Here is a 17,065-nt window from a genome sequence, read left to right on the forward strand (position 1 = left end):
CAATAAATCTCCTTTTGTTAACAGTTGAATAGCCAAAGATTAGTGTCTCATTTTTTTTCTAATATAAAACCTAAACTACCACAAGACTGACCTCCTACTTCATCAAAACCCATTTATTCAGCACCTAATTGTGTGTAATGTTGTATATGCTGTGTTAAACACACATAGCCCCACCCTGGAGGAGTAATTTTCAGTCCCAGGCAGGCTGGTAACATAAAGGGAAGACTGAGACAACTCAACCATAAACACTAAATGCCTGTCTCAATAAGATTAACTTTTCACACAAGCTGTGCCTACAAGATGCCAAACATCTGGATGAAACATGCCAAATCCAGCCAGTCCTCTGGGTCACAGGATGAATGCAGATAACCATCCCTAAGAGAACTGATAGAAGTTGCACTTTTCAGTCAAATCTTTGTCATTGTGCAAACCCAGACACTATACACAAATAAAGAATGAGGACATTTGCAGAGTATACAAGCAGAAGGGAAGGAAGAAAGTGTCACTGAAGGTAGAAGTAGATTTCATTTGCAGAGTCTTTAAAGATAATCAAAGGACCTTCCATCTGTTACCTCCTTTGATCCTTACAATAATCTTGTGAAAGAACCTGGCTTCAAATCCTATCTTTCACACATGTTTGCATAACTTTGGACAAATCATTTAGCCTCCATAGCCCTTAGTTTGCTCATATTATTAAATGAGAAGGATGGAGTAAATTATCTCTGATGTTCCTTATAATTCTAGAGCTTGTTCCAGCTTAAGAACTATGATTTTTTGTCATGGACAGAACACCAGATTGGAAGTCAGGAAATCTAAGCTCATTTTTCTTTTTTTTTTAATTTAATTTACAAAAATCTATTTTCTCTCTCTTCCCCCTTTCTCCCACTGGAAAAAAAGCAAACAAAAAAATTCTTTTAATAAGTATACAGTCAAGCAAAACAAATTTTCCCTTTGGCCACGTCCATAAAAGCATGCCTTATTTTCTACTGAGTCCATAACTTTTCTGTCAGTATGTGGAGAATGAACTTCATCATCTGTCCTTTGGAACCATGGTTGTTCATTGAATTGTTCAATATTCTTAGTCTTTCAAAATTGTTTATCTTTGCAATGTTATTGTTATTGTAAGGAGACCTAAATTTGATCCTGTGCTCTGCCATTTTCTAGCTATAAAAACATAGATTTGGGTTCTAGCTTTATAAGAATTGGTCCACCAGTTTGACTCACCATGGCTCAGTTTCCTTATCTGTAAAATGAACTAATATCTGTAACCCAAGCCCAGGTTTTCTGACTATATCCAATCCTCTTCCCATGATTCAAGAATGCCTAAATTTGGCACCCTATTTACTAATGCTTTGGCTTTGAATATTAGCACTCATAGAATGCCTCACTAGATGAAATACCCTGTGTCAAGTGATGTGGGAACAAGCAAAAGAAAGAGAAATCCAATTTCCTTGCCCTTTTAAGAATCTATAATCTAACATGACAAGCCATAGACCCCTGAAAACAGTTTTAAAATACTTAGAAGGCAGCACATGTATAAAAGCAAACAAAATTGATTATAAACTGTTCAGAGGCTACAGAGTTAAGGAGCATGGGAGAGTTAGGTTAATCAACATCAGCCACCACTTAAGAGGCACACAGAAGTTGTCTTTGGCTTCCAAGTGAGTCTTCCCAGGAATCCACCAAGGAGGGCCCCATGCACTATAAATAGACACCACCAAGGGGCCTGTACACACAAACCCAGCATTGGGAAATATAATTATGAGGTATTTTTCTAAGATAAATACAATCACCATATGGGAAGGGTTTATGAATGGCAGAAGAGAAAGATGAGTTCTACCTAGTTCCTTCAAAATCCCAAGATTCACCAACTTTAGTGGAAGGAATTTAAATTCATTCCAGAATTTCCTAGAGAGGCAGAAGAGGAATAAAGAGCCAGTCTCAGAGTTAGGAAGGCCTGGGCTATAGATATACCTTAGAGATGGTTTATCAATGCAAATTCTACCTCCGAGAAAATCCTTTTTCTCTTTCCCATTTTACTAGTACTTTTCCACTGAAATTACCTTCCATAAATGTGTGTGTGTGTGTGTGTGTGTCGCTTAAAGTCTGGAAGCTTATTCTTCATGAGTTCAAATCCAGTCTCAGACACTTATTATCTGTGTGATCCTGAGCAAGTCACTTAATCTTGCCTCAGTTTCCTCATTTGTAAAAATGAATTGGAAGTGGACATGGCAAGACTTTGTCAAGAAAACCCCAAATGGGGTCACGAAGAGTTGGACACAATTGAAATGACTGAACAAGAAATATGTGTGTATCTTCGACAACGATATTGTATGAGGACATATTTTGATGGAAGTGGATTTCTTTGACAAAGAGACCTAACTGAGTTTCAATTGATAAATGACGGACAAAAGCAGCTACACCCAAAGAAAGAACACTGGGAAACGAATGTGAACTATCTGCATTTTTGTTTTTCTTCCCGGGTTATTTATACCTTCTGAATCCAATTCTCCCTGTGCAACAAGAGAACTGTTCGGTTCTGCAAACATATATTGTATCTAGGATATACTGCAACATATCCAACATATAAAGGACTGCTTGCCATCTAGGGGAGGGGGTGGAGGGAGGGAGGGGAAAAAAATGAGAACAGAAACGAGTGCAAGGGATAATGTTGTAAAAAAAAAATTACCCTGGCATGGATTCTGTCAATATAAAGTAATTATTAAATAAAAATTTTTAAAAAAAGAAATATGTATGTATGTATACGTGCATATTTATAATATATCTACACATATCATGTATGTACATAATTATTTGCACATTGTCTCTTCCATTAAAGCACGAGCTTCTCAAAGACTGTGTTTTTTGTTTTTCTTTGTAAATTTAGCACTTAGAAAAGTTCCTTGCACACAGTAATTATTTAATAAATGTTTGTTAAACTTGACTCACTATTTGACCCTAGGCAAGTCATCCAACTTTTCAGTGCTTCTGTAAATCTTTAAAACAATAAATTACATAAAGTTGACAATCTGTATTAGGGGAAGGAATTTCCACCCTGGGAATTCTCTGTACTAAAGGAAATCTCAAGTGAAAGATGGTTCAGCGTGAAGTGGAAAATGGGGAATTTCCTATTAACCTACAATTTTAAAAACAAGACATTTTTCTTTCACTCTAAGGGAATGTCATAAGTGGTTTTAAGTTATCCCCCCAAAAAAAGTTTTTCTTGTTTAGTCATTTCAGTTGTGTTTGACTCTTTATGACATCATTTGAGGATTTTCTTGGTGGAGATAATGGAGTAGTTTGCCATTTCCTTCTCTAGCTCATTTTACAAATAGGATTAAGGGACTTGCCCAGGGTCACACAGTTAGTGTCTGAGGCACATTTGATCTCAAGGAAGGTAAGTCTTCCCGACTCCAAGCCCAGCACTCTCCATTTCACTACCTAGTTGCCCCCATAGATAAATTAAAAGATATAACTAAAGAGAGGTGGAGGGCTGGAAAATAGAGACAGAGACAGATAGAAGCAGTCAGAGATAGATGTTAACAGAGAAAAGGAGGGATGGAGAGAGAGAGAAAGAGGGAGAGAGAGAAGAGAATGAGAAAGAAGCGAGAAGAAGAAAAGGAGGGAGAAAGGGAGAGAAGGAGGGAAACAGAGAGAGAAACAGAAACAGAAAGAGACAGAGGGACAAAGGGACAGAGAGAGATAAGAGACAGAGAGAGAGACAGAAACAGAGAAAGACAGACAAACAGAGAAACCAGAGAGAGAGACAGAAAGACAGAGACAGAAACAGAAATAGAAAGAGACAAAGACAGAGAGAGACAGAGACAGAAAGAGAGAGAGAAAGAAAAGGAGGAGGAGGAGGAGGAGGAGGAGGAGGAGGAGGAGAAGAAGAAGAAGAAGAACAACAACAACAACAACAACAACAACAACAACAAGAGAAATATTTGTCTGAAACCAATTTGAACTCATGAAGATGAATCTTCCTGACTCCATGATTCCATGATTGACATTCTATCCATCACACCACCTAGCTGCCTTCTTTTAAAAGGATGGCAAAAGTGACCTAAAAATAAGGGTGAATGACACATTTTAGTGGAAAATCATGTGAAGAAGAATGGTTCAAAAATGAACTCAAGAACTAAGCAAGCTACTCCTTAGTGGGGACAATTTTTTTATATAAAATATACAACTATCCATCCAGTCATTTTTGAAACCAATCAACTAATTGCATTTGGCTCCCTGTGTAATCCAAGAAGGGCATTGAATACAAACTGACAATCCCTTCCCCAAATCTCATCTCCCCTGAATTCTCCAGTCTACAATAACAGAGCTCTCAGTCTGCCACTGACTGTTACCTTAGGCAAGCCATTTCATCTGTTCTACCCTAATTCTTTCATCTGTCCAATGATAGAGCTAAACTCCATAATCTCCAAAATCCTTTCCAGAGCCAATAATCTGGGATTCTGTAACATTCTGAGATTTCTTATCTCTATCTTTACTCACTCCATTCCCTATGTTTGGAATGTTATTCTCCTCTCTCTTCTACCCACATCATCTCTGGCTGCTGCATACTTACAATCCTCCAAGACTAACCCTACATGATACTTCATCCTTGAAGACTTCACCTATCCCCTTGTTAGAAGTGTTCTTTCCTTTATCAGAACTCACAACATTTTGTTTGCATCTCTCTTAAGAATTTATCATTTGGTCCTAGAATTATTCATATGTCTGTCATTAGACCCTCATTAGACCATAATGTCCAAGGATCATTTCTTATATATCTAAAAGTCAGAGATATATATCTCATACATATTACATATATAAAATATATATAATTTCTTATAATATACACATACACATATGTATACATATATATCTATATATGGGAGATATGCTCTTATATATAAGTATATATTTCTGTGTTCTGTATATGTCATATAGAAATATGTGTACATTTATCTTGTTTGTGTCTAGTTATTTGTGTATTGTCTCCTCCATTAAAATGTGTGGATGTATATGTGTTATGTAGATACATTGTATTATATGTACAGATGTATGTATTTTGTACATGTAAATCTATATTACATATATGCACATAATAAACATATACATATAGAGTTATTTCCATGTTGTCTTCCCCATTAGAATGAGAGCTTCTCTAAGGCAAGATTATGTTTTTGCCTTTTTTTGTAAATCATATATCTGTATGTGTGTGTGTGTTAAATATATGTGGTATATATGTGTGGATTGATGGATGGATTTATCACTTAGTCATAATCTATTTCAAAGATCATAGATATTGACCTATAAGGAACCTCAAAGGTTATCTTTTCCAATACCTCCATTTAATAGATAATAATACTTAGGACTTGAGTGGCTAAGTGTCTTGAAGCACAAGATCACACAGACAGTAATACATACGAGTATGCATTTGTATGACTTTTGCAGGCAGCTTTCAGGATTTCCCTATAATTAACTAGGCTGTTCTAGGTTGACAGATAACACAATCTGACTCAGGTTCTTTCCAACTCAATAAGTCTTGCCAGATTGTTTAACTCCATAGCTTTTGAAGAACTCCCAACTATCTTGATGGACTCAACTAGAAATTTGTAGGAAAGCCAAAGAAGTGGATTTAAAGGAATAAAATAATATTGCTGGGCCTGTTGAGGGGTCAAAGACTTTTCATTCTGAAAGACCAGCTCTCTCAATAGTCAGCAGTGTTTTCTACAAATACAACAGATCATGACATTGTGTCACCAACAATGAAAAAATACTTTTGAATATTTGTGGGTATGGAACATGATGTTATGCTAGTATAAAGAAAGTATAAGACAAGATCCTGCCCTCCAGGTACTTATAGTCTATTTGGAAGATAGGGTAAATGAATAAAAAGTAAACAAAAAAATGGTAATTTATGCTAAGAACCCAATGAGTGGGAGCCAGGAAACAACATAGTTGTTGTTATTGTTATTGTCCCGTTATGTCCAACTCTTTGGGACCCCATTTGGGGTTTTCTTGACAAAGGCACTGGAGTAGTTTGTCATTTTCCCCTCCAGCTCATTTCACAGATAAGGAAACTGAGGCAAGAATAACTCAGCCAGGTTCACACAGCTTGTACATGTCTGAGATTAGATATCAACTCAGGAAGATGAGTCTTCCTGACTCCAGACCCAGTCCACTATCCACTGTGTCACCTAACTATCCCAACATCACAGGAGTTCAAAAGAGTCAGGGTCACTGAGGATTGGCAATTCAAGGAAGGTTTCCTAAAGGAGCTAAGACCTGCTTTATGACCTGTGTGGCCCTGGAACTCTGGCTCTCAGTTTCCTCATCTGTAAAAGGGAGGAAGTGGACAAGAATCTCTGAGACCCCTTCCTAGTTAACATCTATTATTGAAAATATAAAATAATTGAAAAAAGACTAATTCTAAAACAAAAAAGACAGAGGGTAGTTTGAACAAAGGTTTTATAATTAGTTACTGCCTTATTTTCATTTGATGTTATCATATTTTTGTGCCCATATTGAAATTCATTCCTATTATATGAAGGGAGCCTGCTGTTTGCTAATATCCCACCAGCAAGTGTAACACATTCATAGAGAACCAATTAACACAGGAAAGGTCACATGTGAAAGCCATCCCACCTTTCTATGAGCCTCAGGTAATCACCAGCAAGGCAGGAATCTCCTCCGAGGCCAGCCTAGGGCTCCTTAGCTGGCTTCCTCAAACTGTGAGGTCTCCAGACTTCATGCTATACCACAGTTTTATTTACATTCATAAATCTCCACATCTTTGCTCGGACCTCCCCATTCTTCTCTCTGTTTGGGTACGAAATGATCTTTTCCAGTTCCTTTTCAAGCGATTTACAGGCAGTTCTGGTCTGCAAACATCTCACCAGTCATTGATTGGCCTTTTCCCCATGGTTGGTTCCTGTGAGCCAACGGCAGCATAGCTGAAGGGGAGTTGTGTGTAAAATAATTAGGAAGATTGCTTTGTGATATTCTTGAGAAAAACTCTGATCATTTCGTTTGGCACAGCACAAACCTCCTGTTTTCCTTAAAGTATTCTGACAATATTCCATAAAATCATTTGCCTACAAATCCATTCCAGAAAAAAAAAAGGGGGGGGGGGGGGGGGAATGGTTTTTTTTTCATTTCCAACCCTTAAAACTCTCCAATACCACTATCACATACACTCCCCACTGTGAAATGGGTTATTACTAGCATGCTCATTTAAAAAAAAAAAAGGCACAGGATTTTGGAATCAGAAGACCTGAATTGAATTCTAAGAGTCTGCCAAGTTCAATCTATATGACCTTGGGAAAGTTATTTAAACTCACTTAATAGGAGAGAGTTAAACTAGATCAGGGCTTCTTAAACTTTTATCACTCTGACTTCTTTTTCCTGAGAAATTTTTATGTGATATCCCAAGCATGTCAGTATATAAAATAGGAATACAAATCAAACACTAATTTAAAAAATCATAATTTCATGACCCCCATATTCAGTTATGATACTTCATCTAGGTCAACCCATAAGAAGGAGGATACTAGATGACTCTTTCAAGTCTAAACCTATGAACCTATGATCCTTTACTGTTGGACTTCCCATACTTTTTCTTTCTTTTTAGCAATTTTTATCCCATCTACCCCAACTATTTCCCCTTTTCTTAAATGCAGCATTCTCTCCAATACGGGGCCATAGATATGGATATGGGAAGGGAATCAGACAGAGAGAAAGAGCTAGATTTTAGAAAGATACAACCTAGATTCCAAGTATTACCACCCTTCTGTGCCTTATCTGTCAAAAGGGAAAAGGATTAAGTCTCTGACAAGTCCAAGATGTAAAGGAGCTCAAGCCTGACCCTGGGGGAGAGGGGAGGAGAGGGAAGAAAGGGCAAGAATTAATATCAAATATCCAGAGAGGAAAGTTTCTGATGTATACAATAGAAATCAAATTAAATTTAAGATGGAACCCACCCTCTGCTAATTTGGGTGGGGGAAGATGACAGTATTCTATTATCCTCCAGGATCCTAGACTACTTTGCAAGAGGTGCGATCCCCTTCCATCTGACTTCCCCCAAATCTGTTTCTGAAGGAAGCACACAGCTCTACTGAAAACATATTCATTCTCCTTTTGCATTTGATCTTTCCTCTCACATGCCTTTTGTATTAATCCTGGCATTCTCTTTCCATCTGTTTTCAACTTTGGGTTAGAAACTCCAACCCCAGCTCCAGCATTCTGACAATGCTCAGGGCTCCTCCTAAGGGTGCCACAGAGAGGAAAAGAAATAAAAAGATGCATCAAAGCAATGATATCCAACCTGATACCTTAAACTTATTTCTGGGTCCTTGGAGGTTTTACTTCCATTTTATAAAATCCCCCCTCCCTCCACAGCCCCCATATTGGTCCAGTCTTCTGCATCATATAATGGGGGAGGCAGAGGAAGGAAAGAACAACTCTGAAGACTGAAAACCCTAATTCAAATCCTGCCTATGAGAGCACCTGCATGATCTTAATTAGGTCCCAACCACTATGAGCTCTATTTCCTCATATATAAAATACAGGTATTGGATTAGATTATCTCCAAGTGAATTAGTTCATCTCCAAGGTAACTTCCATCTCTCAGCTACAGGCAGGGTATGGAAGGCTGCAAGAGAAATGTAGACAATATTAAAGCCTTAAATAGACACAAGCCTTAAAAAGAAGAATTCTCATGGGTCAAATGAGGCACCAGCCAAATGTGTGTCATCCAGAGGGCCGTACCATGAGGCTGGCCTGTACTTGAGAGCTTTTAAACCTCCACACCCAAGCCTTTGGATACATAAGAGTTTGCACAGGAAATGGGAGTGTGAGTATGGGAACTGAGGAAACCTTGAGTTTTGAAGACAAAGAATAATAGAGCATCCTTTGTAGTCCATAAGTATGAAGTGTGTAGTCTGGAAACCCAAGTTATTCACTGCACATCCCTGCAGGCACCAGGGACAAGTGTAGACAAAGGATGCTTGAGAAAAGCAGAAGACAGAGCTTTCACTATACCAGGCTTCTATATGTAAAGTATATGTATAAATCTTCAAATGTTCTATAAATACCAGCTATTGCTATTATTATTATTATTGCAATAAACAATCATTATTTCTGTTTGATAATGATATCACTTCGAAGGCACAAACCCAAAGACAATAGATGAGTAGATATTATCTTCAAGATTATAAAAAATTCAACAATTTAATTCAGCCAACCAGCTTTAAGGTCAAAGCACTTTGGTTCAAACCTGGTCTCCAATACCTATTGCTTGTACTTGTTGTGTAGCAAATTCAGTTAACTTACAAAGTCAGAATTAAGTAAGCAAAAGACTTGCTCTCATTTACATGAACCGATGCTAAGTGAAATTAGCCGAATCAGGAGATTAATTATATACAACAATAGCAAGATTATATAATGATCAATTCTGATGGATGTGGCTCTCTTCAACAATGAGATGATTTCAAATCACCATTGATCAGAGAAATGCAAATTAAGACAACTCTGAGATACTACTACACACCTGTCAGGTTGGCTAAGATGACAGGAAAAAATAATGATGAATGTTGGAGGAAGGCAGGAAAACTGGGGCACTGATGCATTGTTGGTGGAGTTGTGAATGAATCCAACCATTCTGGAGAGCAATCTGGAACTATGCCCAAAAAATTATCAAACTGTGCATACCCTTTGATCCAGCAGTGCTACTACTGGACTTATATCCCGAAGAGATACTAAAGAAAGGAAAGGGACCTGTATGTGCCAAACTGTTTGTGGAAGCCCTGCTTGTAGTGGCTAGAAACTGGAAAATGAATGGATTCCCATCAGTTGGAGAATGGTTGGGTAAATTGTGATATATGAATGTAATGGAATATTATTGTTCTGTAAGAAATGACCAGCAGGATGAATACAGAGAAGACTGGCGAGACTTACATGAACTGATGCTAGTGAAATGAGCAGAACCAGGAGATCATTATATACCTCAACAACGATACTGTATGAGTATGTATTCTGATGGAAGTGGATCTCTTCGACAAAGAGATCTAACTCAGTTTCAATTGATCAAGGATGGACAGAAGCAGCTACACCCAAAGAAAAAACACTGGGAAATGAATGCAAACTGCTTGCATTTTTGTTTTTCTTCCCAGGTTATTTTTATCTTCTGAATCCAATTCTCCCTGTGCAATAAGAGAACTGTTCAGTTCTGCAAACATATATTGTATCTAGGATATACTGTGGCATATTTAACATCTATAGGACTGCTTGCCATTTGAGGGAGGGGGTGGAGGGAGGGGAAAAATTGGAAGAGAAGTGAGTGCAAGAGATAATGTTGTAAAAAATTACCCTGGCATGGGTTCTGTCAATAAAAAGTTATTTATACACACATACACACATACACACACACACACACACACACACACACACACACACAAACAATGAGATGATTTCAGGTTAGTTGTAATGGTCTTGTGAAAGAGAGCCATCTACACACAGAGAGAAATCTGTGGGATCTGAGTATGGATTACAATATAGTATTTTCACCTTTTTTATTGTTGTTTGCTTGATTTTTGTTTTCTTTCTTATTTTTTCCTTTTTGATTCTGATTTTTCTTGTGCAGTATGATATTTGTAGAAATATGTATAGAAGAATTGCACATGTTTAACATATATATTGGATTATTTGCCATCTTGGAAAGGAGTCGGGACAAAGAAGGGAAAAAAATTTGGAACACAAAGTTTTGCAAGGGTGAATGTTGAAAAATTATACATGCATTTATTTTGAAAATAAAAAGCTTTAATTAAAAAAAAGAATTACTGAAAAAAAATCTTACTCTCAAGAGGTTTATAAACAAATAAAGATTTTTCATTGACTAGAAGTTTGCCTCAACAAGTAACTAAGGGATTAAAGAGGAAATGATGAGTTCAAAAAAGAGGCCTGGGCAAAATATTATAAAAATTATGAAGGAGAGATTTATTTGAACAGGAAATGGGAGGATTTGGGGAAAGGCTCCATGGAAGAATTGGCTTTTGAACTGGACCTTGAAGAAAGGTAAAGATGTCTACAAATAGAGCTGTTGGGGATGTCCTTTTAAGTGTAATTCAAGTCTCAAGCTTGAAATATTTGCACAAGATTCTCCTCATTGGCAGAGAGAACACTATGTGATTGCATAAAAAAACAAAATTGGCTCAAAAGCTTGGGAGAGGAGACAGTTTTTTCCTTTCTGTTCCAAAAGCAGACACTTGTGGTTCTAGACTTGCCTTAGGATTGACTATTAAAAAAAGAGAGAAAAGACTTTAAGAAGCTGCAGATAGCTAAAGCACGTGGTAGATCAATATGTCCCTAATTTCCAATTTTTCTCCCCAGAAATTTCAGGGACTAACCCCTTGAGTGAGATTGGGGTTTCTCTCTCATTCATGTAGTATATTCTAATTTATATAACTTCTCTAATTTCTACTATTTTCTTCCAAAAATGTATTACTCATTACTTACTGTTTATGATAGTGGTATATATTTAGTATTTTGTGGGAAGGAGTAGTTTTCAGATATAAACTTAGAGTACCCCATTCTCTTTAAGGAAGAGTAACCAGGAGAACCAAAGACCAAAAAAAATTACCATAGACCAACAATATTTTAGGGGAACAGATAAACACAATTCTAGTGTCCAGCCTCTTGGTCCCTTCTTCTGCTACTCTTCAGTCAAGGAACTAAAGCTGCCCTTGGAGATGGCAGGTAAGATTCCAAAAGAGAATCATTCTTATGTTGCCCCACAAACTACACTGAAAAAAAACTCATATGGGCATACACTCAATCTATGCAGGCAACATATGTATCCTATGTGGATGAAGGGACGGCAAGAGCTCAGGCATGGGAGTTAGGATATGAAAATGCTTGGTAGTCCAGTTTCTCTGCAATACAGAGTACATGAAAGGTAATGATGTGAGGCAGACTGGAATGGTGGATTAGAGCCACTTTTTGGAGGGTCTTGAATGCCAAGATAAGGAGTTAATATTTTAATTCTCAAGCAGTGGGGGTTTATTTAAGGTTTTTTGATGGTAGTGGATCAGAACAGTGCATTAAACAGATAATAAATATATAGAACAAGTTGGAAAGAGGAAAGCTTTGAGGTGCAAAGATCACTTAGAATTTTTTTTACAATAGTCCAGTGATTGTAAAAGAATGTGCTGGGATGGATTTTGAAATCATACATATTTGCATATCACCAATTTAAAAGCTTGGTATTCTGAGACACCACTGCTCTAAAGTGGAAAAATGTTAAGGTTTTGAACTCAGGTGTGAACAATGAGAGAAAAGGAAAGCATGATATAAGAAGTCTGGAAATTAGAATCCCAGATCAAAAGGGGGAAAAATGAGAGAGAAAACAAAAAGCAAGAAAACAACAATAAAAAGAGTGAAAATACTATGTTGTGACCCACGCTTGGTTCCCAGAGTCCTCTCTCTAGATGCAGATGACTCTCTTTCACAAGATCATTGGAACTGGTCTGAATCATCTCATTGTGGAAGAGAGCCACATCCATCAGAATTGATCATCATATAATCTTCCTGTTGTCATGTATAATGATCTCCTGGTTCTCCTGGCTGGGATGAACAAAAAGGGAAAGTTGAAAAAAATGAGTCATAAGTGTAGAACCTGGACACCTGAGAGAGTTGTATTGTCATCCTCAGAAAGGGGAAGTTAAGGAGAAGGGAAAGTTTGGGGGTAAGGGAAAGTTAAATGGTTAAGGACACAATCAAATTCATTTTGAAACTGTTCAGCTGCAAATCTCAATGGAAATGGAACCCCTGGCCTCTAAGCTCATGGTCGGGAGTTTGTAAGCAGTTCCTTTCATAGGAGATTGGGGGGGGGGGGAGGGGGGAAAAAACTAAAAAATAATAACAAAGTTAGCAATTTGTGCACCTAAAGGTATTTTGAGCCTTAAGTCTGGAGTCCCTAACAAATTTAAGATCCTGCTCCAAACTTACTTGCAGAGAGATGAATTGCCACTCAAAGAAGACCTACAAAAGTAGCGGGAGAGATGGAGGAATAGGCAGGAATTGGGTCATTTTCCAAAACAGAAATAAATAACTGAGAATAGAAATGCAGAGGCTCTACATGGGGGGAGGGGAGAAGGTTGTGGTTTTTCCAAGAATAAGATAATTGAAATGTATTTTTTTTCCTTTTTAAAATAGAACTACCAAGCTTGATATGTAACTGCTACATGCCAATGAAGCCCCCAGAGCAGGCAGCTAGAGAGCAGTGATTGCTCTGCCACTGAACAGGAGACACACCCCCTTTCTGGCTATTCACTCACACTTTCCCTAGGCTGCGCTCACAGTGTATACATTATCCCAGGCCTGCTGACGGCACCATCTGGGTGACACTTCAATATTGCATTTGGGGCGTGTTTACTTGCAACATTTGTGAGGGAGAGAGATCAGAGCCACATGTAAGGCACATGCAGGAAATGCGCTGTAATAATCGCATGTTTATAATTCAGAGAGAAGGATGGCAGAGCTGAGCATGGTTTGATCAGGCTCCAAATCTATTTCCTGGACTTAAATTGAAAGGGGAGATGTTGAGGGCAAAAGCCTAATGATGGGGGTACTTTGGGCTGAGCTGCAAGTTTATTTTTCATGGTGTTGGTACACTTTTCAAATCTGTTTCAACCAGCAGTCTCTGGCCACTTTTTTCTTCTCGCACATCCGGTCTCATGAATGCCAAAGCAGGCGGTCCTTGCATGGAGACCTCCTTTCCTATCTCTTTATAGAGAGGGGAGAATCTGATTCGATCAGGGTTCACTTGCAGGACAACTGTCCCTCCTTGATGAACGTCCTTTATCATGAGCTCTTTTATCATACTCAGATTCTTAAACATTGCCATGTGACAATCCCACTTCTTTTCATGGATGTTAAAAAAATCCAACTAATCACAGTCCAGTTCCCAAATTTCCCTTTGAGGCAAGGACTTGGCAGGTCACTGTTCCTATTCCCTGGCATAAACGTATCCCCAGAAAAGATGTTTCCAGTCTTGTACAGTTTCTTCAAAGGACCTCGTTGGAGCCGACTGATTCCTTCACTCATCATGAGTCACCATTACTCCATTGTCTCTCTGTTATTACAACTCAAGAGGGGATGTTTTATAGCTACTGCTGGGAAGCTCAGTCCTTTGGCTTTCTAAAATAGCACTTAAATGCCACCTCACATGGTTTAGGTAAAGGAGCCTAAGGGAAGACAGAAAAAACATGTCAATCAGGAGATTGTATAGATAAGAATGAGAAGCTATATTCCCTTTAAAAGAGACAAATTCCTCCAGGAATAGCAAATGGTTCCAGTTGCCTTCATGTTTTGCTTCCATTGAGGAAATTACCAAAAAAAACATTTTCCCAGAGTCATAACTAGGAATTTTTTACTTCAGGCAAAAGCAGTTTAATGGGAAAGGTGAGGAGAAAAATGGTAATGGCATAGAAGATAGTACAATATATGAGGAGATGGTAATATACCAGTGGTATAGTTGCATTGGTAGAAAAGGTTGTCCATTCCTCAGAGTCTCTTTTATTTATCTATACAGTGTTTGTGAATCTGGATTGATGGGCATATCACCACAGAGATAGGGAAGTCACAGAGTAAGTAAGGTACCCAGTGAACAGGGAGGAAAGTGGTCCATGGTCAAGTGAAGGTAGGTTGAGAAGCCTAGTCCAGCAAAAGATCTTGAGTGGTTGGGACAACATTTACTAGACCATTACAAGAAGGAACTTGTTTCTCCCTCCCCCTATGTCAAGCACTCTGACAAAACCCTAGTTGTCTCACCCCAATGCTGCCTCTAAATATTAATTACTGGAATACATATTATGGGGTAGTGGAAAGAACACTGGAAATGTGGACTCTAATCCTAGCTGCATCCCTATGTAGCTTCAAGACTTTAGACAAGTCAATTTATTTCTATGGGCCATTGTTTCTTCATATATGAAATTATGAAACTGGACTAAATATCTTCCAAATCCAGAATTCTAGGAAGTAAGAAGTTAACCAATACTTTTAGAGGTCACATTCTACTATCCAAATGTTTGGATCCCACTTTGCCAATCACTTAATTTTTGAAGCACCTCTCCTCCCTGTACTTTACTGCTGAAGAAAAGGAAACAAATTTCCCATCAGCCTCAGGAAAGCATCATTCAGCAGATAAGCAATCTCTTAAAAAAAAAAGTTTGTCAGGCAGCAAAGATCTATGGAGAGTGTCTCACATGCTACACAGGGGGAATACAGAAAGGAGCAAGATGTGGTCCCTATTTTTTAGGAATTTACACTTTAATTGGGTAGGTAAGAAAGAAATATATGAAAAGTAAACTGATATAAAAGCTAAATAAGCATATTAACTAGTCATTAAAGATGATCTGGAACTGTCAGTTACTCCTTGTGGTCAATTAAATAAACCCCCACAATTTGGCCCCCAGTCACAATGTTGGATGAAGAAATGCTAAATGGGTAATAGGGAGCTAATGAAGATTTTTGAGTAGGGCATAAGGTGATCTAATCAGGCAGTGATGTGGAGGAAGGTTAGGAGAGGAAGAGATTCAAAGCAAAAAAATCATATGGAAAGCTATTGCAATCACATAATAATTGTAAATGATTACTGTTTGGGAATACTGCACCACTGCTCAATCAACATTTACTACATTTCCCCAACTAGGACAGAGAAGAACAGAATTCTACTTTCTTAGAGTTCCTTTATTTTTGATTACGTGATTACAGTGAAAATTTCAGTATCTGTGTTCCAGAACCAATGATTCATTCTTTCCTTTCTTATAAACAAATCTATCATCTCAAATTTTCCCATAGGAAGTATAAGGGATTCATGTTTCAGGTATAGAGGGAATCAGCTATCTTCTGAGGTCCCTTTAAGATCTGACATTTCATAATCCCATAAGGCACCTTTTGTGTATCATTGTAGCATGCTGGCCTGTGAATTTCTTTAAACTCAGAAATTATATCTAAATCAAAAAGAACAACAGAAGAATTATATTGGGAGTGCAGAAGTAGTTTTGAGTATAAAGTGCTGATGTTTGGTATATCTGAGTTTTACTAAATTAAGAATTCCAAAATTAAAGAGAGTGTTAATGAGGAACATCATGACCTATTTCCCAAGGATTCAAATTTCTGGGGAAGTCATCAGAGCTTTAATTACATAGTCTCCCCAAAATAGAAGAAACCTCTAACCTTCATTTAGTCCAGAGGCGTCAAACTTGCAGCTGGCTAAAGTCCCAGTGCTGGTCAAACCGGATTAAAATAAAATTATGAAATGTTTAATAAAACAAATAAAAATACAATACAATAAAGACAATGTTAATTTGTGGTTTTCTAAGTCAACATACCATCCATAGGGATCCTTTTCTAAATAAATTTGAATTAATCCTTCCTCTCCTTTCCAAAAAAGAACCATTAATCAAATACCATTTCTTCAGGTCTAAGGAACTTCTCCTTACAACAAATTTCCTGTCATCTTCAGGAAAGCATCACCACAAAGCCAAATATGTCATTTCAAAAATCTGTCCATCAGCAAAGAGTACATTCCCTCCCATTACAAGGTCTTGCCTTAGTTTCATAAAGGAATACAGAAAAAAATAAGATACAGCCACTGTTCTCCAGAAGTTTGCATTCTAGATGGAAGAAAGACAGTCTTGCTCATGCTGAGATAGAAAAGGGTCTCCATTGAGTCCTGAGCATAATTTACCATTTTTTCATTTTTTTATACCTTTGTTCCTTTCACAGAATCATATCCAGTCTGATCTGTACAGATTAGTGAACTGAGACCTCAACGTTTTTCAACTATCTAAATATCTAAAGTACCACTTACAAAAGTGATTCCAGATAATCAATATAATGTTAAAAGTGGTAATTAGACTTGCTTTCAGAAAATTCAACCTTCCAGCCAGTAATACCACCTAAGTATGTCTATTATAAACATTTACTTATTTGTTTATTCGATAAATATTTAATCTATCTTTTCCAAAATCCTGGAAACCATTAGATATGGGTCCAAATTGACACTGGC

General features: G+C 37.6%; 1 long non-coding RNA gene across 1 annotated transcript in view; it reads right to left on the reverse strand.

The window, feature by feature from the left end:
- Nucleotides 1-10,474: 10,474 nt before the first annotated feature.
- LOC127559268 (uncharacterized) overlaps nucleotides 10,475-17,065 on the reverse strand; it is a 35,200-nt gene continuing 28,609 nt past the window's right edge. The window contains exon 3 of the long non-coding RNA XR_007953094.1: nucleotides 10,475-14,237. This is a non-coding gene — a long non-coding RNA (uncharacterized LOC127559268). The remainder of the gene's footprint in view (nucleotides 14,238-17,065) is intronic.

This window comes from Antechinus flavipes, chromosome 4 (genome assembly GCF_016432865.1).
Source record: "Antechinus flavipes isolate AdamAnt ecotype Samford, QLD, Australia chromosome 4, AdamAnt_v2, whole genome shotgun sequence".
Taxonomy (NCBI): domain Eukaryota; kingdom Metazoa; phylum Chordata; class Mammalia; order Dasyuromorphia; family Dasyuridae; genus Antechinus; species Antechinus flavipes.